Source organism: Ischnura elegans, chromosome 12 (assembly GCF_921293095.1).
Source record: "Ischnura elegans chromosome 12, ioIscEleg1.1, whole genome shotgun sequence".
NCBI classification, from domain to species: domain Eukaryota; kingdom Metazoa; phylum Arthropoda; class Insecta; order Odonata; family Coenagrionidae; genus Ischnura; species Ischnura elegans.
Genome location: NC_060257.1, coordinates 69,035,020 through 69,062,881, shown reverse-complemented (window position 1 = coordinate 69,062,881; position 27,862 = coordinate 69,035,020).

Below are 27,862 nucleotides of genomic sequence, written 5' to 3'. Positions count from 1 at the left end.
TGTATACATTTCAAAACTCGAAAATTATACCACAGATACAACAATCGCTTGAGCCATGATGAAAGAACTAACTTTAAATTGATTTTCCAAAGAAATATTATTTTCAATCAAACGACGGATTTCACCACACTATGGCCTAATCATGAGCTAACGGGCGTGATTCTATTGCATTGTGCGGTTGAAGACAAAAATTTGATGTACGTGCAAAGTGCGTTATTACTTTATGAATACACAACATATTTCCTGTGTTCTGAAGTTATGGATAGGTTAATATCGTTGCCACTAATAGCAATTAGTTCAAGTCCTACTCGAAGACAATTACGCTGTAGAAGAGGGATGAGTGATGAAGACGAAAAAATATGGACTAGGAGAGTTAAGTTGAGTGTCAATCGATTTACAATTGACGAAACTAACTATGACATGGTATTTGAAGGAGACAACGGACAGCTAAGGCCATTTGTGACATGAAGAAGGGTAGGGAAGGAAGACTCGAGAGAAACCCAGCGTATGAATTAGCTTACTCTTAACGAAAGTTAGAATAGGCCCACTTTTAAAGAAACGCCTTTTGTTAGGCGTAGGTCAAATACCGACGCCAGGTTCTCTACACTATTTCTTCCCCACCCCCACCATTTGGAGCAAATACCTCATCATGGCATCTCCTATTTAGATCATGATATAGATTATTTGTACCAAATCAGGCGCGGATTAAATTCATTATTTAAGGTGGTGAGTTTCATTATTTTCCACGATGCCTCGGTGGAATGTAGAAGCTCATAGCGATCAATCATCTGACGTCTGATATGCATGCATAAGTGGCTTTTATGTATTCGCCAATTATTTCTAAACATAATTTGTTAACCTGGTTAAATAAATTCTCACATCAGAGAGCAACCTTAAAGATTATCTTCACTTCATTTTTCCTAGATATTATGGAGGAGAGAATTGTTGATCACAGTTCATATGGTGGCATGTCAAGCCTAGGAAAGTAATGAACAACCTCCTACTCCACTCTCCCCAAAGCAACAGCTTTAATCTGTCCGTACCTGGAGGAAAAGCAATAGGGGCATGTAATGGCAAAATTTTCAAAATAATACCACTACAGCATGCGTCGTTTGCTGAAGTATGTGAGATGAGGAATAAAAAGGTTGTTGCTATGGGGAACGCCTTTTAATCAAGCAATTTCAAACCAATCTCCTGGTTGGTCATCACATGAGAAGTGTAAAGGCCGTTATACACGGGACATGTCATTGCGCAGGTTTGTACCGAAAACATCTTGAAGTTGCAAGAATGCGAGCTTGGAATTAGAGCATGGGGTATTTTGCCGTCTTGCTTCCACGCATTCACGCATGTGTTCCACCAATTCACCTCTTTACACCACGCAATTTTGATAGCGTCTTCGTACATACTTTAAATTGCGCAATGACGTGCCCCGTTTAAAAAGGCCTTTCGAAATATATGGAAATCCGTGCACAGGAGACAGATACAATGCATATCTTATCGGCATGAAGTGGTTGTATCGAATCGGAACGTGTAAGTCTTAATATATCTCGGCCTTTCTGCTAAGGGTTGAACATCGGTAGCAGAAAGAGAGAAGGAGAAAGGATGGGGTTCGCAGACAGAGGAGATCTCAGTGAGTGCTCTCAAAACTCAAATCTTACGTCCTTGGGGAATCGGAGAACGAGCGCATTGTCCGCTCTATGGAAGAGATGCACGTCTCATCCTACGTTTTCAGACGGCTTAACGAAGGACCGAACACAAGTGGTCCAGGACTCAGAATAGCAAGGAATTTCATGACGACGAAATGGACATCATCCAACAATGGGCCAATCCCTATTCCTTCTATTACCAACGAGGATTGAAGAATACGACGAAAATGGACGCGGAGAGAGAAGTAATATTGATTTACAAGAGGGATACCTACGTCTTCAGGGCTATACCGCCCTGATTGTGATTGCGTAAAAATAAACAACAACAATGAAAATTGCCAGATGAATGGAAATAGAGCGATCAACAATGTGGATGGAAAATGATATTTCAATGTAAAAATATCATTTTTTTATTTAAAAAACTCTATTTATAAAAAGGAAGAAAATAAAGTCATACGGCCTCTTATATAATAGAAATTTTCAAATAATTTTTATGATAAAGTTACAATAAGTTTTAGAAATACCTTTCAGATATTAAAAATATGTCATTTTCTTATTTTTAAAACACGATTCATTATAATGAAGAAAATAACGGCATATGCCCCCTTTTATCACTGAAAATTTAAAATAAGCTCGATGAGAAAGTTACAATAAGTTTTATAAATACCTTTCCGATATCAAAAATGAATAACGTGGGGCGCATGTAAGATTATAAATAAATGCTTGCTCGTCAATAGATATCAACTTTGTCCCTTAGTGAAAGCGAATATAATCTTACATTTTCACCACGTTTTTCATTTTTTATATCTGAAATGTTCTTTTAAAACTTATTGTAACTTCCTCAACAAACCTTTCTGAAATTTTCAATATTTTAAGGGGCCGTGAGCTGTTATTTTCTTTTTTTAATACAACTCGGTTTTTTAATAAAAAATTATATTTTATAATGCAATAATATCTTAGTCTTTTTAGTTTTGTTCGAGTGAAAATGGGGCTAGGATCGTATTCTCAGGCGTATAATCAAAAAATAATTCACCAAATTGAAGAACAGATATGTAACAATGAAAAAAAATCATCCTCTCTTAACCATTCTACCCTAAATATAAAATAACAGAAACGCGAAAGTTATCGTCCACTTTTTATAAATTGGTGACGCAATTAGAATTCTGATTCTTTATCACGCTAAGACACAACTACTTATGGAGGGAAGGAATCCTAACAAGAGTGCAAACAACAATAAACAACTCGAGGCCCATGCGCACATGGCAGCAAATTATCCGGTGGAGAAATAGAGAATCCTTTCTGCACTCTCTCGTAATAGACAACATCAAACAATTGGATGAACGAGCTCTTTATTATAATACACTCCCATTTATTGAAAACGCTACAAGCCCTTTTCAACATTTTTACGAAAATATTTATTGAACCCTCGTAATTAAAACTAACATTTTCCCCTCCAGAAAAACGAATCTTTCTTTTCTATGTCAAAAAATCCAATGGTAATGAAGAAAAATTTGAAAACTCAATGCTCACCTTTTACGTACCGTGAATTTCGATACGATTGTGTACCGCAGGAAGGGCGAAAGCCTTTCAAACGTATCCCTAAAGTACTACCACCGGGTAGCAGCATTTTAATCTTTAATATGATGGATGAAAAATAAAATAATAACCTCGTAAAAATAGTGCTTTCCTTCCACATACAGGCGTACATACATTGGCGTAAAGCAAAAAACAAATGATAAAATGGGAATGAAAAAATAAATGATAAGTATATGAAAATGTAGGTTTACACATATAGAAAGCTACAGGACTTATATACTTTACCTTATTTTTGTCAAAAATAACCTCGCAAAAGGAATTCTTACCTTACGCATATAATATTATTTACGTAAAACTGGCAAAAAGCAAGTATAGACAGAGAAAATGAGAATGAAAAAAGGTAAATGATAAACATAGATAGATACAAAGGTATATAAACCAAGCTAGGAAGAATGCTCATATCCTTTACCTTTTTTACCCAAAAAAATAAGTCCCAAAAAACAGGAGGAAAAAATTTTTAAATAATGATAACTTTATGAGAACATAGGCGCATACATACAAAGGTGATTTAGGGCTTACATGCTTCACCTTATTTTTTTCAAAAATAATCTCGCAAAAGGAATTCTTCCATACACATATAATATTATTTACGTAAAACCGGCAAAAAGCAAGGATAAAAAGACAAAATGAGAATTAGAAATGATAAATGATAAACATATGTATGTACGGAGGTATATAAACCAAGCTGGGTAAAGGGCTCATGTCTTTTACCTAGCTTGGTTACCTTTTTTCTTAAAAAAAATACATCCCGAAAAAAAACAGGACACAAAAAAAATAAAATCCTAAATGCTTCCGATGAAATACCTCCGCGGAATAATATTATTATTATTTTAAGCAGGAACAGGTTTGACGAGCGCAAAAATGCAGGCTGGTTCGTTAAATAAATAAGAGGAAATAAAGAAAGAAAATTCCATTGATGTGGAACGGGTCCGCATATACCAACGGAATCACAGCACGATGTGCAGTATTGCAGACGAGACATGAGCAAAAAAAACATACGCGTCCACTTCGTTTGATTTCAACCCGAGCACAAAAACGCATGGAGTGACTGAGTCCCTGTGCATGCACGTGACCTCGGAAATCCAAATCTCCGAAAAAATCAGTATATTCAGGTGGAAGTCCTCTAATTCAACGGCACCGCCCTCGGGTGAGCTTAATCCGTTCCACCGATACCCGCAAAGAGCATGGACATCTACAAAAGGCTTCAGGCTTCGTCAAACCGATCGACTCCTGTGATTGGCTCTCAAGCCTGGTTCACAGATCGAAGCAGACTGCCGTTGAAGTAGCTCAAAACCTATATCTTGTTGCTATTACGAACACAGAAGTGTTCCAAGAGTTATTTATTTAATGCAGTCCAAAAACAGCACAAGGCCAATTACAAAGGACTAGCAATAACAAATAAAACAATTGAGAGGGTGTGAATCCAAGGGGTACAAGTAGTGCAGTGCATTGTAGTGCGTTTTATTTTCCACTCGAAGTCAGCACATAACAAAGACTCACTCGTATCCCATGGCAACCAAGTATTTCTTCTAACAATTACCTTTGCCTAAATCTGTTGAGAAAAATATCACTCGTACCCCCGTATCCCTTGGCTTCTCACCCTATCAATTTACAAATAGTGAGTAAAAGAAATGAACAAAATAACAATATTCAACAGTATCATCGAATATAAAACATAGCGATAGCTTAGTTCTAACAACACGTATCTCAAAATTTAGCCGGTTTGACACAGGTATCTTAAACAAAGTGTAATAACATTAAAAAATAAAACTCAAGCAAAAAAACAACTCTTTGTTTGCAAGTGTATGCTTCTTTTTCAGTATTATGAATTTTTGTTTTTTAACTTTAGCTTACAATTAGAAAAAAATAATCGCTTTCTTGCTCCCCTGAAAAGTTGCTATTTTTGAGATACGTGTTGTTAGAACTTAGCCATCGATAGGTAGAATGGTAGTGTTCATAGGATGGTGCGAGGACTAGGGGAAAATTACGATGGAGATAGTGCAAGATAGATGAGGGATGAAAAATAGGATCAAAATTTGGAACACGTTTAAAATAGTAGTTAATGGAAGAAAGTAGTCTGAATAGAAAATGTTATACCCTTCCTGATGGCAGAGTAAGAAATGCAAAAGAAATGGAAATATTTTCATTAACCCTTATTTTTATGAAAATCAAATAAAATTTTGGCCTGGAATACGAAGTGAAATCTGCAGAAAAATAATTTGCCAGGCAAAAAATATTGCTTCTATGGCTGAGCCCCATTTTTTTCTTAGGCTGGCTTTAAAACTTAATTTCGGCATAGAACAACGATAAAAGGCTTCAGGGCTCGAAAACCGATCGATTCCGGTGATTGGTTAATTAGCCTGATTTGCCACAACACTGGTGGATCAATTATTTGAAATAATACATTACATATTTCAATTGCCTTTGGTGATGCTCATCGGCTATTAACTGTGAGATTAAATACTATTTATAAGTATACTACATAAGGGAAAACGTTGTTTTTCGCGACATGAATATGAGAAAAACCACTCGTTATCGTTAAAATTTTACTCCTGGAAAACAATCATTACGTGGTATATTTAATACCACGGGTAAGTATACAGTTGAAACTTGAAAAAAAAATATATAAGGACCTGAAGAACCTTATATTGTTCGATTAAATACTATAAATAAGTATACTGCATACAGGAAAACGTTATTTTTTTCAATATGAAGATGAGAAAGACCACTCGTATTCGTTGAAATTACACTCCTGAAAAACACCCATTGCGTGTTATATTGGGTACATACGCTTAAGAACATCATATACACAATCAGAACATCACTTTTTCAATGAAGTACCAATACTCTGCTACTTTTACAGAAATTAAGATCGCACTTAAGAGGAAGAGGATACGAAAATGATCGGTCCAGAAGATGATGACTGAATAATTGGGGAGAATGACTCGAGGCGTTTGGACCAATAAATTTGAGAGGCTAGCTTTAGAGATGAGGAATGATGGGGTAAGGCAATCATCTAATGATTCTCGAGAGAAGTCGTTTTAAGATCAGATACCATGCGAAGAACGTCTCACTTAGATTAAATTATATCCACCATAGAGGAGCCAAGAGAATGGAGGATGAGAAAGGAGACTTACTGACGGTAGTCTAAAAAATTCGATCAATTTTTCACATCCCCTCGCTCAAGATGCAATCGCTTCATCCGGCAAATTTTTTTGATTAAATTTTAGTACTGCGTTTCACTCTTCACCAAAAGCATTTGTTGACTATTTAATTTTTTTTGAGCCCTTTCCAACTCACGCCACTATATTTATCAATAGGATACATAAAATTGAATTTTGCGGGCTTTATAAACGTATATTTTTTTAATTTGGTGTTTCTTGTCTTTTTTACTTTGGTCTTCGTATATTATGGTGTCAAAATGGATTTTGAGGGCAATGTAAATGTATACATGTATTGTTTTTTGCTGATTTGGTGCTATGTATATGGGGATATGTATTGAGTGAAAAATTGTTTTTTTAGGGCTTTTAAAAATTTTTTGGTACTTAGTATTTTGTTTTGTATTTTGGTTTATGTATATTTTTGTGTTTTAATGTACTTCCTAACTTTATGTTGCCATCCGACTTCATGGTCGACTTCTAACTAATTATTTAATAATAATAATGCTAACATTTTAAATATTTTTCTTTAATATGAGACTCGGTGATTTTCTGGCGCACAATGTGGATGAATGTATGATATTAGGTTTTCCCGGTTTATCAGCTGCAGAAATGTTTCTCGGATTTTCCACCGGTTTCCATGTCTCCCGACGTTTCGAGCAGCGATTTGCTGTTCATCCTCAGGGGATCTTCTGATTTATTCAGGGATTCGAAAGATCCCGAGGATGAACTGTTAGTCGCTGCTCGAATCGTCGGGAGACATGGAAGACATCAACCGGTGGAAAACCCGAGAAACTTTTCTGCAATGTGGATGAATGTTTCATGAGGGCGTCCCAACTCTTTCAACTAAACGCATGGTAAGTATGAGCCCTGAAGACGATGGCAGGGTTATCCATTGAAACGGCAGAGCAGCTAACCTGGTGGGAATCCCGTGAAACATTCATCCATACTTTTATTTAATTGTGCAAATGGAGGAGAACAAATACAAAAATAAACATAATTGCGGAGGCTTTCAAGGCCTGTCAGAATTTTTCTTTGCGCCTGGAGTAGAAATCAGATTCTTTCTCCAGATGTTGAGGGAAATGCCTAAAGGTGTTTAAAGTCTCAACAGGTTAATTTCAGGAGGTACTTTTCCGTATTTCCCATGCACTAGAGTGTTACAACTGATGCCACTTATTATTTTGTGCCCAAGGAACTGTTTGTTTTCTACTAATTGTGAGTACTTATTTTTTGTGTACGTGTATTCCTACTCCTAAAAACTTTTAGATCACATAACAACGGCGTAGTGAGCATGGAAATGATTAAGGGAGTTCAAAGTCCCTGGGATGTTTGGGATGTACGATCTTAAGCGCACCTCCTTCAAAAAAAACACACCTTGACATCAGGGCTGCCGACTTGTAAAAATATTGGGGGGACACATACTGGGGGTGTTGCCCCGGAAAATTCGATAAATAGTGAGTTTTAAAGTTTTTAAAAAGCATTTTAGAAGAGTCATATGATCAATATTAGAACCCTGAAAACTTGACTCTCGATAACTCGACACTCCGGTAAAATCGACAAGCCTGAAATCTTTTCTTCCCCCCAATAACTAAATTTTGGGGGACTAGTGCCTCCCAGGCCCCATGGAGTCGGCGCCACTGCTTGACATCAAACATTATGAATATTTGACACCATATTTTGAAAAACCATGGTGGCTAAAATACAAAATAGGCGTTAATAATGACAGAGCTTCCCACATATTTACACCTAAATGTAAAATATAATGCTATAATAAATAAACGTTTATGGATGAACTCTATAAACCACATTATCGAACATCTGTCTACGCTAGGTCCTTCAATGCCACCTCCTGCAAAGTATGGAATCCATTGTCAGACGACCTGAAAGAAAACTGAAAACGTAAGTCACTTCAATAAGAAATCCCATGAAATATCACTCCTTATAAGTGAACTAAATATTGTAATAAAATATTGTAATTACTAAATTAACTAAATATTGTAATTACATTGTACAAAATCAGATGCTTTTTATGTGGATTCATACATTTACCTTCCTATTAAATATTTTGATACATACTAACAATAAGTCTGATTTTGTGATACTGATGCATCATGCAAACATCCCCTCCCGAAATATTTCCCTGGCTACGGCCATGTCACATATCACTCATCTCCCCCACCCCTCAAGTTTTAAATACTTTGGCGAGAAATGTCTGCTTTAAAATGATATCCAGGGAACATATCAATGGTTAATTCTACTCTGATTGGCAGGGAGTCGATAATCATTGACAAAACAGCATGAAGGGGAATCGTCACCTAATTAAATATTCCAACTGCTGATTAAAGGCATACAACCGCGTAAATTATTCACACCACAGTAGCTTTGAATTTTGCAGCCGGGGGCTCGTTCAAAAGTAAAAAAAAAAGAAATCGAACCATGTGCCATCCTCCTATTTAGAAAATTCACAAGAAAGAAAAAAGTTAATAGGAAGCGGAGCGACGTTGATCTATAAAAATCCAAGCATCAGAGATTATTCAGGTGGGTTCTGTGAATTATCGAATAGGACGCATTATAAATGAAATAGAGATATGTAGTTACAACGGACATTAGAGATACCAGGGTGATGGACATCATGAAATGGGTCGATAACAATAGTTTTTTTTCAACCTTATGTTATAGTTTATCATTCGGTGTTATTTCTTGCTCTAAGTTAATTAAACCAACGATAAAGAAGAATTAGAGAGGAGGATGCAAGAAGAAGTGATTAGTAAGAGGAAGACCTTAGCCGTTTACAATAAATTTCGCACTTCCAATGCACTAATGCCATGCACTAATAGTCAAGTCCGCAATAACGTCCTCACATTCAATGATCGCGCCTTCGACGCATTCTATTTTGCCGCACCGAGGAGTCATAGACTCCTAGGCCGTAACCAGCCAGTTTACAGAATAGGTATTTAAATTTAATTGGCACATGTATAAGCGTTTTAAGTGTTATATTGCTGCTTAAGTGAAGAGGAAAGTCAAAACTAATAATTTAACATCAAATAATAATCAGTTGAATGTCATAATAGATTGCAGTTTGACGCAATGATTTTATTGCATTTTTTTTCAATTTTTGGATTTCATTTTTTGTACCAAACTAGTGATTTTTAAGTATGTTATATTTTTTCCTTATTTTTCTCGGAAAAAATTCGCCGAGGTAAAAATCATTTGACAAGACTGGCCACTCCGTTCTTTTCGAACGATGGGTGCCTTGAAAGACCTCCTGAAATACGATGTTAAATACCAAAAAGAATACCACAACCAAGAGCTATTCACATATATTTTCCAAGAGAGGAAAGTTTTAAAAACTCTTTTGGAGATATGCTGCGATATACGAACTCCTTGATAGATTATGGAAGAATTGTTGCATAACAAATAATATCAACTCATTAAATGACTGGATGCTGTTTAAAGGTATGTGAAGAGCTCACTCTGGACTAGGGTCAGGTGAGTGATATTAACACTCAGTTCCTGAGCCCCCTCACACTTCCTGAAATTTTTTTGGGGGAAGAGGGGGAAGGTCGGGTTGGTGTGATGGCTAGAGTGTTGGCATCAAACTCCATGGGCTCGGCTTTAAATCCCCGCGGTGGTAGAGAATTTTCAGGGACTGCCCGATCCCTGCTTGAATGTTACGTGGAGGACATTTGAAGCGGGACACTCCGTCCGTCGGAGGGGACATAAAGCAGTGGTCCCCTTGGCCCTTTCGTCAAGAGCAAATGCCGACGCCGGGTTTCTCTCCATCCTTCCTACCATTACCTTCCCTCATGACCTCAGCTATCAGTCGCCTCCTCCAAATACCTTACCAATTATTTGGGGGTAACCTAAGACTTCAACCAAGATTTGAACCCGCGACTTTATGGCTAGCAGCTGCAGAACAATCGACCATCATATCACCACGTTTCCTAAAAGAATACCTTAATCAAATGCTATTCACTACCATTTAATGTCAAAGAGGGAAGCAACATTAATTACAAAAACAAGAACTTAGACATAGAAACGTAGTAGAAATCCAGATAAGCGTTCAACCCTATCTAACAAAGAGCTGCTTCTGGGAGAAAAAAATCTCATTTTCAAAATGTGAAAAATTACTACTCAATCATAATTAATTTAGCAGCTACATGCTGCACCATTAAATTTCACAGCACAAATGAACGCATAGTTTAAATATTTCCTGGTTAGATCTGCATATGTATATATTTTTGATGCTACTTATTGATAGAAGTGATACAACATTGGGTTACAATTGGTTAAAAGAATTTCACGGTGAAGAATGTTATCGAATAATTTGGCAGTCTGATTTTCTTCCCTTGTGCCGGCAAAGTAGAGTGCTCTAAGAGTTGAGATAAAGACTGCAAACGATCAATGTCCAATCCAGCCCAAACACAATCCACTAAAAGTTCTCCGCATAACTTCTCTCGCCGCGAGATTAATTTTACATCCGAAAAAACCACTCCTCCTCCTCCTCCCTCGAATATTTCGTCCAATTCTCACTCCGTTCCCAGTTCCAAACAGTCCCACATACATTGACGATCCGAGCGGGAGTTAAAACCATTCAATCCGCGGGGAATAATGCATTGAAAAAGTTTTCCTGGGACGCGAGAGAAAAAAAAACGAATAACAGCTGGGGCGAGTTCTAATTTCTTTTTTCCCCCAACTCGGCGCGATTATTTTTTCCACTCTTTTTCGCAAAAAAAAGCAACAATGAGTGGCCAAAATCCCTGCCGCCGAGCTGTTAAACATCAATTCTAGAGCCTACATAAAAGCGGTCCGCTATAACCGGATGAATTATAGATCCAACCTGATTTTCCTATCCGTAACAATCGAAGCGACGCCGAGCCGAGCTTTCTGGTAAAGCGAGCTAATTCGTCCGAGTCTGAACAGACTCGCCGGCTCGCTAGCAGTCGAACCCTAAATTATGGATCGCCAACGTACGGATTTTTAAGCTTTTATGTTTTTACGCTCTAATTAGCCATATCGATTTTTCAGTGGAAATGATATGATAAAAAAGGAACAGTCTGCACAGGGATTTGAGTTTTGAGCAGTTTTACCCACGCGTTTGGCTTTCCATTCGACAAGGATGCATCAAAGTAATTCAGCAAACATTAAAGGCCTCACGCACATATTCTGAACTAAATGGCCATCATGGACAAATCAGCGCATTGCGGCGTGTTTTACGAATAACTGACCACATTACGCCTCATAAACTAGACATATTTTTCGGAACGCACTTCAAATTTTACAGACTAATCTCATATTCTTTACTGTGATGATGATAGATGAAACTTGATTTCCGATTCGCCGATCATCATACAAATTATGGAGAGATATTAATGAGCTATAAATCTGAGAACCTACATAATGACTATGGCGAGACGAGAGAATACGAAACATGGCGAGAAGTATATATGAGGCGTCCAATAGGGTGGTTTCCTATAATTTTTTTATTGCTTTAATCGAAAGATTATTACTCCTGGAGTACGTATTTCACGCTTTTAGATTTTTAAATGACAACATCTATTTTTCGCGATTAAATAAAAAGTGAAAATTTTCAGGCGCGCGAAAACGGGACGCTTAAGTATGAATGCTGGGAAATATCTCCGTACGTCGTATTTCTGGTCCTTCTCCCGCCCGGTGAGGTGACCTTGAGGCGAAGCTTAGCGCTGATACGTCGCAGGATGCTAGCGGATAGCTGAGTACCTTGCTGAATGGTAGCGCTTGGCTTAAAAAAGGTTTATTAATACCTTATCAAACGAAGAAAACTTTCCGAACTTAGCCAGTTTTAATAGGTGATTATTAAGACATGTTTCCCTGAGCTCTGTGCCTCATGCATGCATTGGTAACCTCAGACGATGTATAACTCCTATCCTCTCGTGTAGAAACTAGGTCCCTGTGACGTCATGCGGAGTGGAATCGCATGGGCGCCAATCTGGCCTTTTTCAAATGAGGATAAAATTTGACCCTTGCCATTCGTCTAAACCGGTATTTCAAAAACCAAATAATTTGTGTATTATGAATACACTAATTGTGGGTAACGAATCGCAATCAATGCCTTTCGTTTTCTTTGATGAAGGAAACTACCCTATTGCAAACCTTTTATGTTTAATTTTGTAACGTAATCACATTTTGTCTAACCTATAAACCGCTCAAGTATTAAAAAATTTTTTTGCACCGCAAAGAATATCCAATAGAGCATTTTAACAAGTAGATTTATATTTTTTTGAACAAACTAATAAAATTTATGTCCATTAGTTTTGATGCTTAACCATGAGAAAAACCCGTCAAAGAAGCTACGCAGAAAATCGGTAAACATGAGCGATTTCCAACTTATAACGCAATTTTCGATTGAATTTGCAATAAAAAGATGATCCACTCGCGGGAGTTGTCAAGAGGGTCATAGTAAATGGTTAAGTAGCGATAGAGAGTAGGGTAGTTATTTTCAAAATGTAGAGCAAAGCTCAAGAGCTTATTATGATTAGAGAATATGTATTAACCATTTTACTATGTAAAAACTAGACAGCCAACATTATCACCAAAAGAATTTGTTGCCGCAAGATTTTATTTCAGTGATCGCAAAACCTAGTCAAGCCAAACGCTTTTGTACATACGTTCCCGGTTTCTCATCAGCTACGTCTCAAAGTGAATCACGGATACTCAAAGACATGTGGTTAAATTTCTCTGGAGATGATAGATTAAATATGCCGCGAAAATTCTAACTCTACTAGTACTACTAATACTAATACTAGTAGGCGGTTCGAAAGACCAAAAATAACAGCTGATTTTAGGCAATAGATTCATCGTTGTTTGGGCAAGGCCTCTAAAAAGTCAGAAGTGTCAGGATTATATCTGACTTTATAAAATTCCTTTTCCAAATTTAAAACCTCTTTTGACAATCAATGGCTTGCATTAGGTAATTGAATCCTTTACCTACCCTATTAGCTTTACATCCAAGGGCTTTAGCTATTCTTTTCATAGGGTTATTGATATGCATGCGTTAAACTTGGTTATCACGAACTAACTAAACACTTATGCTCGTAAGAATATAGTTTCTCAAGGCAAATCCTAAGGCAAATCGTGGAATAGAGTTGGCGTGATGGCTAGGATGTTGGCTTCACACCCCGTGTGTCTGTATTCAAATCCCGGCGCCGGCGGAAATTTTTCCCTGCTTGTTTTCCATGCTTTGGGAAGGGTACCTCAAATACACAATTGCATCACTCCGTTCGTCGCATAGGAAGTAAAACCATGTTGACCACACGTTTCCGATATCTCATCAACTAAGTCGTCAAGTAAATACCGAATTCTCAAGGACATGTGGTTGAAATGCAGAGGATGAGATGGATTTAATCCTTTCTAGACGGTGGAGTTCTCTCCTTAGCATGACTGCTAGACTGAGCACCAGGAGACTATTCCGTCCCCTCTCATCATCATTAGTCAACAATCCGAAGATTGGTTTGACGCAGCTCTCCATTTCTCCCTCCTATCCGCTGACCTTTTCATAGCGACGTATTTCTTCTCTTTTACATCCTTTATAACCTGTCCTATGTAACTCATTCGGGGCCGTCCCTTGCCCTTCTTCCCTTCCACCTGTCCTTCAACAAATCTAACGCTTTGATCGTTGGATCATTCTTCCTCATAGAATGGTACTCCAAGATTGTTAGAACATTAATTGCGTACGCTTGGTTTCGTTAGTAGTAGGACCCGCCCGCCTTTGTGACGGTGCGGGATTCCTCGTCCCCTCCCTTCCTTCCCTATCCCCTCCCAGGAGTCGTCGTCGGGCTCCTATCGCGGCGGCGCCTCCTTCCTTGTTCCTTCCAGTCCTCCCCCTTCTGTGGTGCAGAGGTGATAAGCTTCAAGCTTCAGACCTCGGCCCAGGAGTGTAACCTCGTGAGCCCGCCCTTGGGTTTCGTATCCACTGTCCTTCAACCATAGTCTTCATCAGGCCGTCCTGCCTTAAAATGTGGCCAGCAAAGTTGTCCCGTCTTCTGCTTAATGTTTTTGTCCCTTCTGTATTGAGAATTTTTGCAAGAAATTCGTTAAGAAGGGTCTCGCGGATAAACACACACTCTCAGCACCAACCTTTTTGGACGCTTCCTAGCAGGGACCCCGCATTGTCTCCGACTCCTAAGGTAGTTTGGCTCCCTCCTTTCGGGGTTTATAACCCCACCAACGGCATTGGTTTGCGGTCAATCATGATTTTTTATATGAATTAGCTGAATGGATAACTGTTACTTACACGTAAATTGCAGACTTCGAATTGAATTCCTTGTTTTATTCTAAGAACTGTTAAATTTTGAACGAAGATCTATCGCCAATATCAACGCATTTATTGCAAACCCAATTTCCATGTTGATTTTTATACTGAAATCGAGATATAAGCTAATTTATCAAAGAATTTCGTTTCACATTTCTGAACGCTGCTCAAAAGACAAAGAACTTTTAGCTTAAAAATTTTTATAAAAGGAAGAAATATTTATACGTCATGTGAGTGCTCAATCATAAATAAGAATTAATACTAGGTGGCACTAACGACAGACCAAAAACAAATTTTGATTCACCGTTGTTTGGGTTGTTTCATTAAGAGCAGGCTAATGCCGACGCCGGGTTTCTCTTCACCCTTCCTATCCTCATGGCGCATATCACCTTAACTATCGGTCGCCTTCTCCAAATACTATAAAATCTTACTAAATTGAATCATGATTACTCGAATAGACGTGTTTCAATTATTGGAATAAATGGATTTACGTCATATTGATTCCTATGGCCACATTTTTGCGGAACTCGAAATATGAGACCATTCGTTAAGGCTTGTCTCATCATATGCATTCCGTATCTCCAACGTGAGTTTTTGTTCAACATAATTAATGACGGCGCTTTGAATTTTCAGTACCAACATTAATCCTCCTATTAGCTACCATAGGCAAATTATCCACCAGACATCTCATCTCAAAACCCAGTTAATATCATTTGCTACATACCAACCTTGAATAAAAACACCAATAACTATAAAATTATGCTATAAAAAATGCTAAAATAAAAGATAGAGTATTTTAAAAAGACTCCATATCATTGAGAAAACGTCTCCCTAGCTGTCCCTGTTTATTTTTGCGTATTAATTGAACTTGAAATTGCATGTCACTAATTCAACAATGTGTTAAACATGAAGGCAAATACTCTTTCCATTGTAAGCTTAATGGAAAAAGCCTGAATGAATCTTGTTTTCCTTTAAATGAATATTTTAAAAAACACTTGGGAACGTTTTTTTTATAAAAAAATCGCGTTTTAACTATATTTTAATTGCTGCAATAACTGAGCACTAAATTATTTATTGCATAGGTAAGATAAAGCAGTCGGTTTCTATGGCAAGAAAAAATCTAAATGGATATCTAAATTGAAGAGAAAAATCTGCATTTTTACCTCGAATCTAATCTCCAATAGCTAACAATAAGACTTACATCAACTGTCGGCCATAAATATAACAGCTTTTCACTTCAATTTTTTTTTAATCGTACATAAAAGTCAGTAGATTTCTATAGTCTCTAGTACGATTGCTTGAAAGTGCGTATTAGGATAGCGTATGGCTTCATACGATGCGCTCTACCTCACCGATTTAGATCTACGACCAGCAACAAATGTCCTCCGTGTGTAAATGTGCCCCCGTCTCCTACTCCATAAGAAATTCCTAGATTAAAATTAAAACCTAGATTATTCCCTAAGAAATAGGTACGCTAGAAAACAACGCGCTGGCTCTAATACGGAAAAGTGACTTCCCGTGCAATTAATCTCCACGCTGGCTTAAGTATGTGCGTGGCATGGGGAAAAAGAACCAGGAATTCAATGAGGGAAGTATCTCATATGGAATTATTCCGCTGGCCGCTAAGCTTAATGAGGCCCTCTTTAATCAAAAGAGATTATGTACTGCAGCCAAGAGGCATGCCTCGTGGAAAAAAATTAATGAAATTTTAATCCACGGATTAATATACGAAAAAATTGAGACTCGTGAACCAGTTCTGATGGTTATTCATAACAAGTCTCAATTCTTAATCCATGAAAATCATTAAAAAATTCTCATAATCAAGAACATTTCTCTCTGACCACACAATTACGGGTTGGACATTTATAATTTCCATCACAATCTCCCACGAATAACCACGATCGTCATTAAAATACATCTTCGTAATTTTTAGTAGCAAGGAGAGGGAAAAAAAGTCGTAAAGGGCCCTTGAAATTTGTAGAAAAACGAACTTCCGTTGCAAACTCATAATCATTTACAAAAATTATTCGTAATATAATAAGTATTACTCTAGGGCTCTAACAATGTTCCTCAAAAATGTCGCTCAGAATAAAATGAACCTGATTAATTCAGTGTCATGGAAGTATGACTCAGTCTCAAGGGTGAGAGACGAATACTGTACATTCCTAGGGCATAGTATTTATGAAGTTTTCTCGAGATCCACACAAGGTCAATGGGGTTATAAATGTCATTTCATTGTCTGTCTTCCACCATCTTCAGGTCACAAAAGGACATTTTTCAAACCCATCAGCTCAATTTTACGGCTTTTTATTGGCATTCGTACGCCCAATCACTTGCAATGAATTCCAAGAAAACTGCATTAAAGGGCGAGGAAAGTTAAATTTTTACCCATGATAAAAAGAAGAACACAATGGTAATTTCCACACTTTTAATGTCACAACTCAGCAACCGACCATGGTTTCAACACGTTAGTGTCATTATCAAGGAGAAAAATCCAGTACTCTCTCGGTATATATACCCAGGCCAAGGTAGGAGGTGGGGGCATATGGAATTAGGTGTGGGGGAGTGGGAGGGGATACGGTGGTTGCTGAGTTGTGACACTTGTTCACCAAAACCGTTTCCCCTCCCACTCCCCCACACCTAATTCCATATGCCCCCACCTCCTGCCTTGGCCTGGGTATATATACCGAGAGAGTACTGGATTTTTCACCTTGATAATGACACTTACGTGTTGAAACCATGGTCGGTTGCTGAGGTGTGACATTAAAAGTGTGGAAATTACCATTGTGTTCTTTTTATCATGGATATAAAGAACTTCCACAAAATCGAGCCGGATACGATTTTATACCCTATTACCCTAATTATTATTACCCTAATTTCCTGAATTTACTCCTCATTGCGATTCTTAAAGCTTAAAAGGTAAAACTTACCATAAGAACGCTCAATCCGTAGTAATTAGTCCTCTTTGGCAACGGATTACACGTTTAAAACGTAAGATATTACATTGAAATTTTCAAGGAATATACAATAAACATTTTCAAAATTTTCCTGTATCTTATATAAAATAATTTAACTTTAGTCATGGGCGTGGATAGGATTTTATCGCGTGGGTTCCAAGAGCGTTTACGAGCGCCCCCCGTGAATTAACTCCTTTATACGGAAGGTTATAAAATAAGTGTTCTAATCAATAGAAAATATTTAAAAAATTCAAATAAATTATGCCGTCATTTTACTGCAATTCAACCTACCATTTTTAATTTAGAAAATAAAATTTCAACGTAAGCGTAGCCAGCTTTAATACTCAATGAAAAATGAAGCTTTTTAGGCTAAAATAGCAGTAGCAGAATTTATTAAAAAATTAAAGGTTGTTTGTGTTTCCAAGGCTACTTCGCCTTTGAAGTCGCGCTGGGTTACCACATTGTAGACACGCCCATAACTTTAAGGTTATATGTGCATACTTTTGAATATGATGCACAAAAAATATTAAAAAGGTCTGCTATACATATTCTGTCGACTTTAAAATGATAGACTAAATTTTGAATTACCTATGCGTCACATAAAATGACCGTTAGCGCGGGATTAACGCATCTCCTTAAATAAAAAAATGCCTGACCTATACATACGAAACTGGTTTTTGCATTGCAATGACATACTGAGGTCCCAAGATTATTAGCCCCACTAATTTCGAATAATTTGTTAATTTGTTGCTTCAAATTTCTCACTATCTTTATGTAGGTTCCCATTGTTTATCCTTATAGTCTGCAATTATGGCCCCTTGCATAATTATGTCCCCCTCTCTGGCGGAGTTCCTTTTGCACACCAAAGTCCGTAAGTAATAAAGTAGTATATAAGATAAGAAAGGCTTTCCTTCGTTAAATTCTCTATGATAAATTTGAATGCAGAATAAATTCGGCCTTGTGGAGTATTTTATTTTCTATGAAGACATTTCAGGTTTGAAGGAAAATAATTTTTTATAGTCGACTAGCAGAATACGCTTGAACTAACTCACTAACAACTACTAGTCATTTATTTAACCCGAAGGCTGGTTTGGGTAACTGAGGGTAAAGCTCGCCTCAAACTAAGCAAGGCCTGTGGGTAGGTCAGTTCCATTCCCAGGGTTAACTCGCACTTTGAGAGTTTTTTTGTGTCTGACGATTGTACCAGGGATTTGAACACATAATCACCATATAGAGCACTACATTACCATAACAGCTAATTTGAAAAGAGTAACATTTCCACTTTTCCCGTCTCTTGTTGGAAGTTTAAATCTATTTTTCGCGATTAAATGAAAGTGAAATTTTTCACGCGCGCGAAAACGCGACGGCTAAGTATGGATGCTAGGAAAATCTCGTGTGACGTATAGCTGTTGATGTGTGAGGCCACCTGGGTGCGAGGCTATGAACGCCGCTACGATGCAGGCTGCTTGCTGCCAAGCATGGCGGTAGCGTAGAGTACCCTTCTAGCAGGTAACGCTTGGCTTAAATAAGGATAATTAATACCCTATCAAACGAAGGAAACTTTCCGACCTTAGGCAATTTTAATAGGTGATTATAAAGAGAAGTTTCCCTGAGCTCTGTGCCTCATGCATGCATTGGTAATCTCAGACGATGTACAACTACTGTCTACTCGTATAGAATCTAGGTCCCTGTGACGTCACGTGGAGTGGCATTGCATGGGCACCAATCAGTTTTTTTTTCAAATGAGGTTGAAATTAACATTTAACATCCGTCTAAACTGGGATTTCTGAAACCAAATTATATTATTAATAATAAACGATTTTAATTTATCCTGGTGAATACTATTGACGAATATTTCTCGGGTTCTCAGCCAGGTCAATGCTTTTATATAAGCCGACGTTAAATTGAAATTGTTAAATTGTGTGAAATTGGACTTCCATGGAGTAACACGCCCTTGAGGATGGGAGACAAGTCGTCTCCCGAAACGTCGACGTATATAAAAGCATTAACCCGGCTGAAAACCCGAGAAATATTCGTCAATATTATGAATACACCAATGTTGGGTAACGAATCGCAATCGATGCCTTTTGCTTTCTTTGACGAAGGAAACTATCCTATTAAAATTGCGCTCAACCTCAAAATTTCCCCTCCTTTTTCAGATTTCTCAGCGTCTGCCATTAGCAATTTCAAGCTTTTTTTTATAATCTCGGGTCGTTCAAATTCTTCCGCTACAGCTCAGGTTATTTTCCCTGCTATAACACCAACGGAAAGCGTAGATGGGTGTAACGGGCTATAAAAAATCTTATACGTTACCATTTTTTAAGAAAAGAGCCCTAGAAAAATTAAACCCTAACATATAAAGAGTGAGCAGGGATTTGTCTTTGGCATTTAAAGCGCACTAAGAACTCCGTTTCATCCTCGCCTGCTCCGCCATATCGTTCAGCGGTTAGCGGAACGCCTCTCAGAGCGAATAAGTAGCAGGAAAAAAAACTATGAAGGATGAAAATACTCTCGTGGAGACGTTGCAGAAAGCTCATTATACCGCGAGTGTTGCTCCAGATGCGAGATAAGCTCTATTCGCATTCAGCCCCAGAGAAGAGAAGAATAGCTCCTTTCTCCTTTCAAATTCATTGCTCGCTGTTCATGCTGCAGGAATCTTTCAACGCGGTCAAATTCTTCCTCCAGGGAAGTTGCTTTTCGTGCGAGGTTATTTGGCGAGACTATCTTCAGTATCCTTTTCTCCTTTGCTTTGCTCAGGTATGTGATTTGATGAAGATGCAAGTAATCTTTTTACTTTGCCCAATTAAGCAAAATTAAGAAGCCTTTCTCCGATTTAACGGGAGAAAAAGGTTTACTTTACGACATAGTATGTACCATGTACCATGAGTATGTACAAAGAACTCCGCTATAGAGCATAATGAAAAAGGTAACATCATTTCAGAATACAATCATAAAAAATGTGTACATGCTTACAAGTAATAACAAATTTGAGGCATGTGCGCAATATAGCAATAATACACATGCGCTTTGTATTTAACAAACAAACTCATTTTTTATTAAGTATTACTGGTGCAAAACTTAGGCTTTTTTCTTGAGGACACCGGGGTACATAGAGGAGACCTTTTTAATGTCTTTTGCGCCTCAAATTTGAAAATATTTATGACCTTAGCGTCCTATGTCTACAGTGTGTCCCGTGGCAATCCTGTACGACCTCAGAGGGGAAAAAAGTAGCCTTTAAAACCCCAACAATTTGAAATGAATTCTACTTCTACTATTTAATATAAAAAAATTAGTCTTTGATTGAATGTTACATCAGGCGATGGTTACTTTAAAATTCGTATTCTCAATTTCACATAGAAAGTTGAATTGCATCACAATGACGGAAAAAAATATTTGAAATAATATTCAATTCGAAAATACATCTTTATCTACAATTGCTACACCCTCTGAAGACAAGCAACGCTAACTACGCAAGTGAGTGAAACTTAGAAACACGGGAAAATTCAGAACCTTTACTAGAATTGTTTTATGCTAAGAGGTCATTACAATAGAAACATACCTATTCCTAAAAATGCAACATAATGTCTAAATTATGGAAAGTTATTAATGTTCCTTATTTTATGTCATTCAGTCAAAAACTATATCATTCAATGCCCGTTCTTTTTCTCGCCACACGATGGCTTAAATTAATCGTATGGCAGAAGTTATGACGTTTCCGTAGCGTTAAGTATTCTTACTTCGGATACCTTGTTAGTTTCGCTACAAAAATTACTCATGTAAAATTATCAGCCGTAACTACTTTATGACAAAAGTAGCGGCCACAGGCGCGTCTACAGTGGGTGCTATGACAACCACGAGCTTTATCTAATGTGCGCAGAAGTAGCGTTGAAAACCGTAAAATTCTACCATAAAAAGATAATAATAATTAATAAAACATTATTTCTTCACTAAAGTATAAAACTAGCGATGTTAATACTTAAATAAATTCCCTCCATATCTTTTATCAAGTCATATTGCAGAAAAGTAGCGAGAAATTTTTATGATACAATTTTTTTTATTTATGAGAAAACTTAATAATAATAATAAATTATTTAATCCTACATTTTGTTTATACAGCTGAATACAAGATAACAAAGAAAAAGGAGCTTCAGGTGGTCTCCAAGGTCATCATAGGGCCAGAATTGAGCCACTATCAAATAACAAAAATGTATGCCAATAAAGAAAATAATAATGCAGTAAATAATAGTGTTTGAGTGCATGAGCACTTTAAAGAAAAGAACATCAAAGTAAGTGCTCAACAATTTCTTGAGAGGAAATCCTGTCTTTGGCAAGTCTTAACATTTCATTTGATGATTTATTTTTTTAAATTTTAGCAGGCAGTAAATGAAATAACTTTGGCCTCATGCAAAGAAAACAACGTTTATATAATGTTAACCTAGGTCTGTTTTGGTACTACACGTAATTCAATTGTCTCATAATAATTTATAAAATGGACTTTAATTATTTATAGGGGGGTTATCAGCGCTCTCGGAAGCCACGCGAAAAAGTGTTAAATATCTCTATGGGACCATCCCGATATTTTCTCTATCTCCTTAGAGGTTGACTACGGAGTAAGCCAAGATTAAGCGGTAAAGTTTCAACAGATGACCTCTGAATACAAAGGAGTTGTGCCCGCCACCAAAATAAGTGAAGTCAAAAAGATTGTCGATACTCGGATGACACTAACTGGAGGAAAATTACGGGATTTGAGCAATACTATTACCTCCTTTTTTATCACCGAATCGACCTAGATTTTTCGATACATCAGGGTGCGTCCTCAAGATGATTCCTGAAAAATACGCATAAAATGATTCCTTCTTGGATTTCAAAGGATTGAAGAGTGTATCGGAATTCCCATATATCCCAATCGGAATTCGGCCATCGATTGCATTGAAAATTTAATGCTTCGAAAGGGAATCAAAAAACTGTATCTCCTGTCATGAGTAGGTTTGATGACCGTAGGTCACGGATTAGGATAGCAAAAAAATGTCTTCCAACGGATAAGGGCAGACGCTGAGGACCTTGGTGATAAACTTGAGATTAAGTTTACAACTACAATAAAAAATTTAGACCAATGGAGTGATGATACTTGATAATTAATGCTGACATGGAGTCGTGAATGGACGGCTTGAAGTAGACTTCCGACTGATACGTTAACTTGCGCCACCGTAAAGGAGAGGCGAAGAGAAATCTGCGGTGTATAGCAATTTAGTGTAGGTATCTGGTCAGTGATCTAAATGAGGATAATTAATAAAATTTGGAACTGTGCAAAGAACTGTAATTCTTCAGCCAAATATGCTAATTATTCAATAGCGAAGGAGAACATCATCTTAGAACCTTACTATACATATTACCACGTCTATCAGAAAAGATACAACAAGAGAGATATTTTTCCGAACAGATAGGTATGGGAATTCATTTTTTCCTCAACAAAAAAATTAATTTAAATAAATGCAAGGTTGACTTGAAAACATCAGTGAAATCACTGAATGCACACGCCTAATTGTTTTTCATTTTTTACGGGTTCTCTTACAGGTAAACGGCTGGTGAACTAACACCTCCATCCTCTACCCCATTGAGGCAGCTTGCGGGATATTATCAGGGAGGAGTAGTATATACAAGTAGAACCTGGTCACTGAGGACACAACCACCCTCAGCTTTAACATTTCAACAGCAAAGGTTTTAAACTACACCTTTTTACGAATTTTTGACATTTTTGAGCCGACACACTTTCCCGACAATCCACTTTTATGTGGTTACAGAGATTTTCAACGCTCACAGTTTCCCTACATTGCTATACCTTCCGTTACCCCTCTCATTCCACCCTACGACCTCACGAGTATCCCACTGCTTCCCCCTTTGAAGGCGTACTGTTATTTTTCCATTGCTCTTTTTGCTTATAAAAATTGCTGGTACCATTTTTCAAATTTTCCTGTTTATTTACCGATCTGTTAATTAATACTGTGGAAAAATTATGATTTACTATATGTTTATGAATTTCACTACTTTAAAAACTATAGCATTGCATCGAATTTATTCATTGGGATGTGACTTTTTTTAATCTTTCATTAATATTGGAAGTTAAGTATCGTCTATCTAATTCACCGAATTAAAGCGGTTACATTTAAAAAAATATGATTTTTTTTAGAGTTTACAAGTCTGAAATTGGTTCTCACATAGCTAGCTCTAGGAGAATGAATCTGCATTTATTAGGCAAACTGAGTAGATAATTAATGCTAGGGCCATAAAATACCATGACATATTTCAAGAGGAAAATGTGCTGCACATCAAAGTAGTATTCTGCCTGTGCAATTAATATTTTTGAGTCATGACCAAGTCATTCGTAACTAAAAGGTGACAAACGATTAGTACACCGTTCGTTAATCATCCTTCAATTAACCCATTGTCCTTTCGAATACCAACTTGGTCAAACGTGCCTTATTGAGTTTTGGACTACATTGATGTAGGCGGCTTGTTCGCTTTTCCATTTATTCACATCCGAATTTCCGCGCTCATCCATTAAGAGCGCCGAAGTATGATTTATCTTTACATACACATCCAAGTCGTCCAGAAGATATAATATTGTCGTGAATATAAAGCGATAATACTAACTTAAAATAGAGAGAAATAGAAATGACTTAAAATAAAGCAAACTGGGGAGACAATGAATACTAGGGATGTACAACAGGACGCATTCTTGAAGGGGAAAATCTGCAGCACATCAAAGCTGTATTTCGTGTGTAATGACAATGCTTCCGAGTCATAATCAAGTCATTTGTCACGATTAAGCGACGAACGTTTCACTTACAGTTCGCTGCCTGCGGCCCTCTCACGCAAGTCATAGCATACAAGGGCTGTGGGTAACGAATCGTGTTCACGTGGACGCAATTTGGATCCCAAATAGGCAACAAGCTGAACGCTTGCCAGCGCGCACACACACGAACAGTACCCGTATAGAGACGTAACAATCGCGCCTCGATTCGTAACTGGGAAACCACCAGACTGCGTCTCAAATATCATTCCGGATGGCCATGGAGCAAGGCAAGAGGAGACTGAACCTGGGTTATAGGTCACGGAGGCGACCAGCATGACAAGAGGCACCAAACGGATCACGACGGAATTACAAATTGGAATGGTGTTTCAACTTCGATGCACTTCACAAGGGAGAGATGATCACAGGAGGTCAAAATAGAATGATTCCAAATCATCACAGATGGGACGAGTTGTTAAAAGGTTGAGGTATTTCGCTAACAAGAACAAATTTAGTGTGAAATTACGATTGAAGTCACTGGGATTGCTGAGAACCCTTATTACAATTCATTCGATTGGATACGCCTGCAGACGTAGGTATAGTGGTATCAAGCCGGGATATCTCGATAATTCATATTTTATTCATCTTGATACACCTCAATCTCTCCGCTAAATGGAACATGCTAAATTCAGCTTTTTCCTGGCCTTTATAATTATACTTGAAAATTTTATATCATTATACATATTTCTATTTGAAAAAGTAAAAGGATAATAGAAAACACGCTTATTCCAACATAAAATATCATAATGAATATAAAATTCACTAGAAGAAGTAAATAATAACCTTTCCGCCTCTGGGATAATAAAGCATTTGTGCCGTTAGATTTATTAACAATGCGTGCAAAAGATCCTGAGAGTTTTGCAAGGATAGGCACGCAATATTAATACCTAAACCTAATCAGCATCCACGCCCTTTTCTCTTTAAACTTATTTTGTTACTTTGCAGCGCATTTTATACCGTTTTTAGGAAAATACTATTTCATCACGTTTTTAATTCAATTTCATTTTCTACTACTACGCAGTAACTTATGTAATCGATTTAATCAGAGCTATTACAAAAATTTCTGCAAAGAAATACACCGAAAATATAAAACTAGGTATATCTCCACGAGGAAATTTAGTTCATTAATTAGATCGCAAAGGAACAATTCTTCTCAATACAAACAAAGGAACAAAGCAAAATTTCTAATGTCTCATTATTGAATATTGTATTGTAATCAGAATCACACCGGCGAGAAAATTTCAATCCGATTCCACAATGGGAAGTGGGTTAAAAATCAATTACTTTATTCCACTCATGAAACACAAACACTTAAAAATTGAAATTCTTCGAACGACAAGGAGAATACAACACTTCTCACAATTTACGAATTTTTTGCCTTTAATGTTCTCCATTACATAAACTCCATACCTTAAATCTGTCCACAGCAAACACTAATAGCAATGAAATCCTTATCATTTTAGGTTTACAGGGAGGAGATAATACCTGTGTTCACGAATTTCACCACAGTTGATGTTTATAATGACGAGTAAAGAAAACTTTGTAACTCCACATAAATATTTCATGTGCAACTTAGGTTTCGACGTGGTGATGATGTGATCACGCTTTTTTCAAAAAAGAAACTCAACAAAAATTTTAAATTACTATTTTCTACTAAAAGGTGTTAATTTACGCTGAATTGGTTTAAAGTTTTTACTTAATTAAGTTACAAGATTTTAAGAACCCTATCTCCCATTAAATCAACTGGATACGACTGCCAAAAGCGGTATTAATTCGTAAAAGTTCGAGAATTCATTTTTTTCACGCACTCTAGTTCAGTCTTTGACCGGGACTCGAACCGGGGTCAACCAAATTTCTGCCACGAAATTTCATTTTTTTTCGAAAACGTTTCGTTAGACGGACAGCATACTATTCGAGAGTTACTTATTGCGCTAAAATCGACTGCCATCCATATTGATTTTGCCTTCGTTTAACATTAAAATTATATCTCCTTCACAGAAAAAAAAAACAAGAATACACAGCAATCCAATCCACGGACATCGTATTAACTTCATGCTTGCGGAGAGTAAAATTAAAGGAGTTCACGTTATTTATTCAGCTTAAGTAAATTCAAGTCATTCTTTTTTCTAATAAAAATCAAAGAGTGAGCTAAAATCTGATTTCTAAACGTGGTTAACTATGCTAAAAATTACATGGTGGGCAGTAGTTTGAGGAAAACATCCTGCATATAAAAAACAATGTCAAGCATCGACTATAATATGAACATTCTGACAAGTGTTACCATTGGAATTTATAATTCTTAAGACAAAATATTTAATTCGCCTACCATTCCATTAATACATATAATTAATAAGTCGGCATCACTTAATGGTAATCAATCTTCTTTTGCGATTATTTTCCAACTGTGAATGCATCGAGAATATTATTTATTTAAAAAATGGATGAGTGTTTTGACAACTGCTCCTACTGATTTTTTTCAAACACTAACATTTATTTTCCAGCCGATATATTATTAAAAATATACAATTAGCTACATCGCCTAACGTTAACCAATTGTCTTTACAATGGCTTTCTCAAATGTACCGATTCTCATTCGTTAATGAAGACCATAGGTATAGGAGCATATTCTCAAAGCCTTCAGTTTTAATGTCATTGAATAGAAATTATTATTATGACAACTAAATGTTATACATTATTTAGAAATAAACATTTACCACCAAATACACTTTTGCAACACCAATTACATGTCTTTAAGTCATACGATTTGCCCTCATAACAAGTGAATAATTAACATATTCAAACACAAGCTACTGAAAAATTTTTATTTTGGTTCTCCAAAACGCATTAAAATATCTTTTGTTGGGAAAATTCTACGCATGTGTCACCTTTTGTGATGTGTCCAACTCGGATAAACATTTTGACATTTTTTTTTTCTTTTTGAATTCGATTTCATTATTTTCTAAGTATAATATTTCATTACTGACACGATCCTTTAATTAATCATCATATTCCTGGCAGCAAGTCATGCAAGCTAATCCAGAGCTAGAGGGACTTTCAGTGAAATTGCAGAGGTAATCTCTATTCTTCAAAGAGAATTTCCCAAAGCAATGGTTTTTTAAAGAACCAAACTCCTCCTTGAATCCACTAAACTCCCGGTCTTAACCCGCTTGATACTATCCATCCATTTTCTGAACTATTTCCACCCATTAAACTACAAAAATCCGATAAAAATTTACAAAACGCAAATTTGCATAATGCACACAAATATGAAGGGATGAATAAAAATCCTTTGGCCGCCAAAAAAAACACTAGGCGAGAATTTTGGCGTTTCTTTCCCGAGAACCAAACATGCATGATGGAAATGA